The sequence below is a fragment of the Pseudorca crassidens genome, chromosome 2, assembly GCF_039906515.1.
Source record: "Pseudorca crassidens isolate mPseCra1 chromosome 2, mPseCra1.hap1, whole genome shotgun sequence".
NCBI lineage: Eukaryota > Metazoa > Chordata > Mammalia > Artiodactyla > Delphinidae > Pseudorca > Pseudorca crassidens.
Genome location: NC_090297.1, coordinates 53872451 through 53879368, shown reverse-complemented (window position 1 = coordinate 53879368; position 6918 = coordinate 53872451).

The window sequence follows — 6918 nt, the reverse complement described above, 5'->3', positions numbered from 1 at the left end:
TGGCCTCGTTGGGTCTTCTTTGCGGTGCGCAGGCTTCTCATTGAGGAGCACGGGCTCTAGGCACACGGGTTTCAGTAGTTGTGGCACACGGGCTCAGTAGTTGTGGCTCGCAGGCTCAAGAGTGTAGGCTCAGTAGTTGTGGTGCACGGGCTTAGTTGCTCCACAGGATGTGGGATCTTCCTGGTAGGGACTGAACCCGTGTTCCCTGCATTGGCAGGCGGATTCTTAACCACTGCGCCACGAGAGAAGTCTGCCTTTTCCTATTTTCTGATTGAGAGACATAGTCCCAGCCTTCTTGGAGCTTTCAGTTTAGTTGTGAAGAGTAAGAGAGGAGACACTGTAAGCCCTTGAAGGTAGAGATTGAGCGGCTTAGATTATTATTATTTTTGGATCTTGAAAGTGACTATTGTAGAATTTTGAGCAAGGAAGTGATGTGACTGGATATGTGTTTTAGCAATATCACTCTATCATTGATGGGGAGAATGGACTGAACACAGAAGTTGATGAGTTCAGTTTTGCACATACTGAATTTGAGGTGCTGGTGGAATTTCAGAGTTGACGTAATTAGTAGGAGATAGGAATCTAGAGCAGTGCTGTCTAATGGAAATATAATGTGAGCTACAAATGTGAGTTATGTATGTACTTTTATATATGTTAGTTAGGTATGTCTAACAGCTAAATTTAGAAAAGTAAACAGAAACAGGTAAGTTGATTTTTTTAATGATATATTTTATTTAACCCAATATACCTGAAAATATTGTCATTTAAGCATACACAATGTATATAAAAGTTATTGAGATATTTTCTATTCATTTTTTTCTAAGTCTTTCAAGTATGATGTATATTTTATCCTTACAGCCATCTCAGTTTGAACTAGCCACGTTTCAATTGCTCCATGGCCACAAGTGGTTAATGGCTATCATATTGGATAGCTCAGGTCTAGAGCTTAAGAGAGAAGTTGGGACTACAAATTAAGACTTAGGAGTCATCAGCTTTCGTGTGATAGTTCAGGCAGTGAGAGTGTGTAAGCTCAGCAAATGGGAGTGTGTGCAATGAGAAAAAGGCCAAGGGAATATCAGAGAGGGGAGAAGGAAGAAGAGCCCATAAAAGAAAGTGAGAAAATAAATAGAGCTTAAATTGGGAGCAAGTATGATCATGGGAAGCAAGGAAGAGGGACTTTTGAGAAGATAAAAGTTGTCAACAAGGTCAAGTGTTTCTGAGATGTAGTTTTATTATGTGTAGTTGTTATATGGATATTATTATAAGTGTTTGGCCTTCTCTGATAGGAATTATTCAAATTCCGGCAAGGCAGTTATTGAAAGTAGATACCATTTCTTCATTCTGTGCACAGTTGCAAAATGTTATTGTTTGATTTCATTAAAACATGCATATCGCCTCTTTCTATGAACTTGTGCCACAGTCACAGTGACCAAAATGTTCATTGCTCCTTGCCTGGAACGGTTCCAGTTTAAGCCTACTTTTCACGTATAATTATATCTAGGGCTTATTTTATTCTCAGAAGTGTCCCAGTTTGGATAATAAAGTATTTGGTCACCCCATACATGGTAGACGTAACTTTCAACACTTAGAGTATACTCAAGCTGTCCGGGAGGTTTTCTACTGATGGATAGAGAGGTGCTTAAAACAAATATAGGTGCCACTAACTATAGTTTCCATTGCCTCCCAGTTAGATCAGGGCTTCTCTTTGCACTCTCCTGAGGTTTTCTGAAAGGAAACTAAAGCAGCATAACCTGCCAAGTAAGACTGTGACTGAATTTTCTTTGTGACCCAAAATAAATCTATACATTCCCATCCCATCCGCACCTCCAGGATGATGTAAGTGATTTTATTAAGTACTTGCTTTGTGCTAGGTGCTCTCTTATGTACTTTACATGTATTTATTTAATCCTTATAACAGTCTTGTGAGGACGAACAGTAATTATTCCCATTTTACAAATGAGGAAGGTCACTCGGCCAGGATTTGAAGGCAGTTTGGCTCTTAACCACTACACTGCACTGCCCTCTAATATCATCTTTCTTTTCATCTGCCCCTTCTTTCCCTTCCTCATCCCCAATGGCTTTCTTACTGTCACCCACAACTGAATTAAACCTTTCAATGGGGGCATATTGATTAAATGCCTCTATAATATTATTATTAATCATTTGAATTATGGAAGACGATGCACAAAGAACAGAGGTCTTTCTTGTCTAGTCGTTACTGCAGAGTTTGATATTTTGCTCTTTTCTGGGATGAAGGTATGTATCAACCATTTTGTGCTATTTTCTTTTAAAAGAGACCCTAATACTTTCTTGGTAACTGGTTTTGAGAATGTCTCAGAACAGGTAGTCTTTAGGAAAAAAATATTATAGAACTTTTCATAACAACACCACGAATTATTATCTATCACTACATTCTCCCCAAATTCAGAAGTTTAAAATAGTAAATATTTATTTTCTCATAGTTTCTGTGGATCAGGAATTCAGAAGGGGCATAGCTTGGTGATTCGTGTTCTGTATCTGCCGTGAGGCTGCAGATAAGCTGTTGACTGGGCTGCATTCATACGAAGACTTGACTGGGGCTTACTCACATGGCTGTTTGCAGGAGGCCTCAGTTCCTTGCCATGGAAACCTCTTCATAGGACTGCTTATGTCATGGCAGGTGGGTCCCCAGAGCAAGTGATATAAGAGAAAAAGAAAGGCAGAAGCCACAAGGTCTTTTATGATCTAGCCTCATCACATGCTGTCACTTCTGCTGAGTCTATTGGTCACACAGAACAACGCTGATTCAGCGTAGGAGTGCACTATTATAAGGATGTGAATACCAGAATGTGGGGATCGTTGGGGACCATCTTGGAGGTCTGCTACCACAATTCACTCTCTGCTCCCTGATTCATGTTGCTCCCATATGCAAAATGTACTTTCTTCTTCCCGAAGTTCCTAAAAGTCTCATTCCATTAGAGCATCACCACAGAATTCAGAATCTCATCATATAAGTCAGGTGTAGATGACTTCTCAGATGTAGTTCCACAAGCTCCTTGACTACAGTTCCTCTTTCTCAGAATGCTTGTGAACCAAAGAGACAAATTATCTTCCTCCACATACACTCAATGTAGGATAGGCATAGGATAACTGCTATACAGACATTCTTCTTCAAAAGGGGGGAATAGGGAGTCACACAAGAGTCACTGGTCTAGAGCAATTCTGATATTCAGTTATGCACAGGTCGACATTTCCTAGATTAGGGCTCAATGTCTGAAAATAATCCTTTATGGCTCTTGGCTCCACCTTCTGGGTTCTTATTTCTACCCTCCAAGTTATCTTTCCTTTCTCATGAAGGATAGCACACGTTTGCAGCTGAAGTAGTTTTCTTAACCTGCTTGCTGCTTGTAGAATTTGGGGGGATCCAAAGACCTCTTTTCGTTTTGTACTGTTTGCTTAGTCCAATCCAGTGATGTTTCTGACGATATATTTCTCTTCTGATGAGATTGGGCACGTTCAGGGTGGTGGGGGCGTAGACTCTTCTGCTAATATAATTCTCCAGGTATCTCTGTCATCCTCCCGGCCATGTATATTGATAAACATGAACCCCATTCCAGGGGGTGAAACTTGATTGACTTAATCCCGCTATGATGGTTTCATCCACCTTGCCAAAGATGGATGAAGACATGGTAAAGTGATACCATTCTGTCCAATGAGAAACAAGGGGAAGATTGTCTAGGGGCTTCCAGGAAAGGTTTTCCTTGCTGACAAAACGATCTCTAAGGAAGGAAATGTTCCTCTTCTTCTGTTAGGCGTATGTCTGCATGATACTTGCAGTTGTCATCTTTTACTCTTGAGTTTGGCAGAAGAAAACAATGGGAAGCACTTAGATTCTTCATTATATAATTGAGCAACTGAATTAATCAAGGATAGAAAAATGAATTTTCTTTATTTTTAAACCAGTTGCTAGTTGTGGTCATGAATTTACAGTGAAACCCAATCAGCATGGCTGTGTGGTTGTTTGTTTATTTGTTGGTTTTGTTTTTTGGACCAATTGTTCAGGTGAAGGCTGGAGAAAAGGTTTTAGTGATTATGTGTTTGCTAAGTACAGTGTATGTACTCTTCAAGGGAGTGACTGTATAATTATGGCTCTCTCTCTTTCCCTTTTACTCGCCCCCATACTCTCCTATCTTTTTCCTTTTCCTCTTCCTATTTTCCCTCCTCCTTTCTCCTCCTCTTCCTCCTGCATAGGTAGCTTCCTGATTCTCAGTCTTCTGTGAGCTACCATTTACATGTATGAATTGTCTTACTCAATCCTCATAACAACCCTGTCTAGCAGGTACTGATTAATATTCCCATTTTCTAATCGAGGCATTAGATTAAGCAACTTGTTCATGGGCATATAGCTGGCGTCCAGCTCAAGCCTATATGATTCCAAAGTCTGTGTTTTAACCAGTATGCGGGAGTAAAAGGAACTCTTCTAAAGAAAGACCATTCACTAGCTCTCAGTGTTAAACTAGTTGAGTTCATATATCTACCCAGTGGATAAGACAAACAGAAAACTGTGGTCAAGCCCTCTAATTCTTGTGGGAGCCAATATTGTACATTTAATCAAAATTTCAGTGTTTATTGTCCTTTAAAACAAAGGAGGTTAAACCTCAAAGTTTAAAAGAAGATCAAGATTCTAATTTCTCTAACTAGTTCCAGCCTACGAAATGAGCTGGTTCCCCAGACACCTGATTACTTTGCCGCTTTTAGGTAGCTAGACAGGAGGAAAATGTCAGTCCAGAGCCTCTCACCCACCCTTACCTATAATGAGCTGCTAAAAGGGTGGCAACTACTTCTGATATTTATCTTTTTTTCCAGAGTATTTTATACCAAACCATGGCCAAGAGATCATTCTATGAGGCCTAAGGAAATGAATCTTTGTGTATTAGCTTAGATAACTTTACGTTTTTATTTTTAAGAATTCACATTCTTTTTTCTTTTTTTTTGATTGAGGGCAATTGCTTTTTTTACATTAATTAATTAATTAATGGCAGCGTTTGGTATTTGTTGCTGCGCGCAGGCTTTCTCTAGTTGCGTCTAGCGGGGGTTTCTCTTGTTGCGAAGCACGGGCTACAGACGCGTGGGCTTCAGTAGTTGTGGCACACAGGCTTAGCTGTTCCGCGACATGTGGGATCTTTCCCGACCAGGGATCGAACCCATGTCCCCTGCATTGGCAGGTGGATTCTTAACCACCGCACCACTAGGGAAGTCCCTAGATAACTTTACTTTTAGTGTCTTGATTTTACAGTTGTTTAAAGGGAGTCATATTTAGTTTTGACATGTCTCTTTCTTTTTCAGGAATAGGAAATTGGTCTCAAAAAAGCCCTGAAATTTGTCTCTGGTAGTCTTATCAGTCTGTAACTCCTTGGGACTTCGTAGGAATTCAAAAAATTTTGAACACAGTACCTTGAGAAAACAGTTTTCTTTGAGCTGTGATTTGGGTGTTGTATAGAGAAAGTGATCTTTAGTTTGGAGATGGGCGGTCCTCTTGTCCTCCTATAGATCTGTGGTGATAACTCACCAAGAGCCCTGATGCTCCCAGGGCATTTACAGTTTTTGAATATTCACTCCTATGTATTTAAAAGACTTAGAGAAAAACAGCTATACTTACTCTTTTATTATGTTAATCTAATTTACATACTGACTGGAATTGTTTATGTAGGGGATTTTGACTGTGGTATTGTTTGCCTAAGGAAGAAAACTTGGTAGCAATTTTGTCAGGCAATATTTACAGTCTGCATTGCTGTATATATTGGGGGAATCTTGCTAAAATATTGCATGACAGAAAATTTCAATAAGCGTGTTTAAATGAATTCTAAGAAACCAGACAGAAAGGAAAGATGTCTCTGTGGTTCTGAAACATTTATCTCCCTGGGTGGAAAAGGGTAGGGGTAAGCCTTTTAATGATAGATTGTCCAAGAGAAAAATGTACATTAATCTGTGGTTTAATGTGTTCCCTAAATGTCTTAATTGCTTTTAAAGCCATGTAAATAAATAACATTCAAAGGATGTGAATTAATATCCTAAGAAATGACTTTCCTGATATAGGGGCTCCTATTTCAAATAATATTTATAAGGCACCACAAATAATTTTTCAGTCCAGAATTAAGAAGCCTGAGGTTGGGAAACCTGAATTTACCAACTGTTAAGGTAGGAACATTTGTTTGTTTTGTTTTGTTTTGTTTTACAATGAGGTTAATCCTTGCCTTAGGTATTCAATTGTTATTTTATAAAGGAAGGAAGGATCAACTCTCCCTGGGAGGGGACAAAGGATCTTGGATTGTTAAATCTTCATGGTAATTACAGTACTTTAAAGCTAGGAATTGAACGTGAAGATAAACTCAGCATGCCTTTAGTTTTATTTCTGAACAGAACATTTTAGGTCTAAGAGAGAGAAGTTAAGGTTTGTTTTAAATGAGCACCAATTTTCTGAATTAAAAGTGAGTGCATTCTCATCATAATGCTTCTCACTCTCCCCTTAAATGATTAAAACAAAAATCTATAAGCTGATTACCATTTTGGAGAAGTTTTAGTATTGAACTTTCTTTGATTTATAAAATTCAGCTTCTTCTCTCACTTTTGCACCTACAAGTGACCCCTCCCCTTACTCCTCCCCAACATATGAAGATTCCTTGGTATTTTTATCTTTGACTCATGGTAAGAAATACATGTCCTCATATATAAATACATGTAACTAGATTCATATACATACATGAAACACACGTTTCATAGAATGAAATTAACACTATGTGTATTGTACTATGATTTTTTTTTTCCTTTTCTGGGAAAAAAGATGCTTGATATAACCCACAAAATTGATTTCATGGCAACCAGGAGTTTGATAAAACACTATCTAGACTCTTGAGAAGTAATTGAATTGAAGAAGCACAT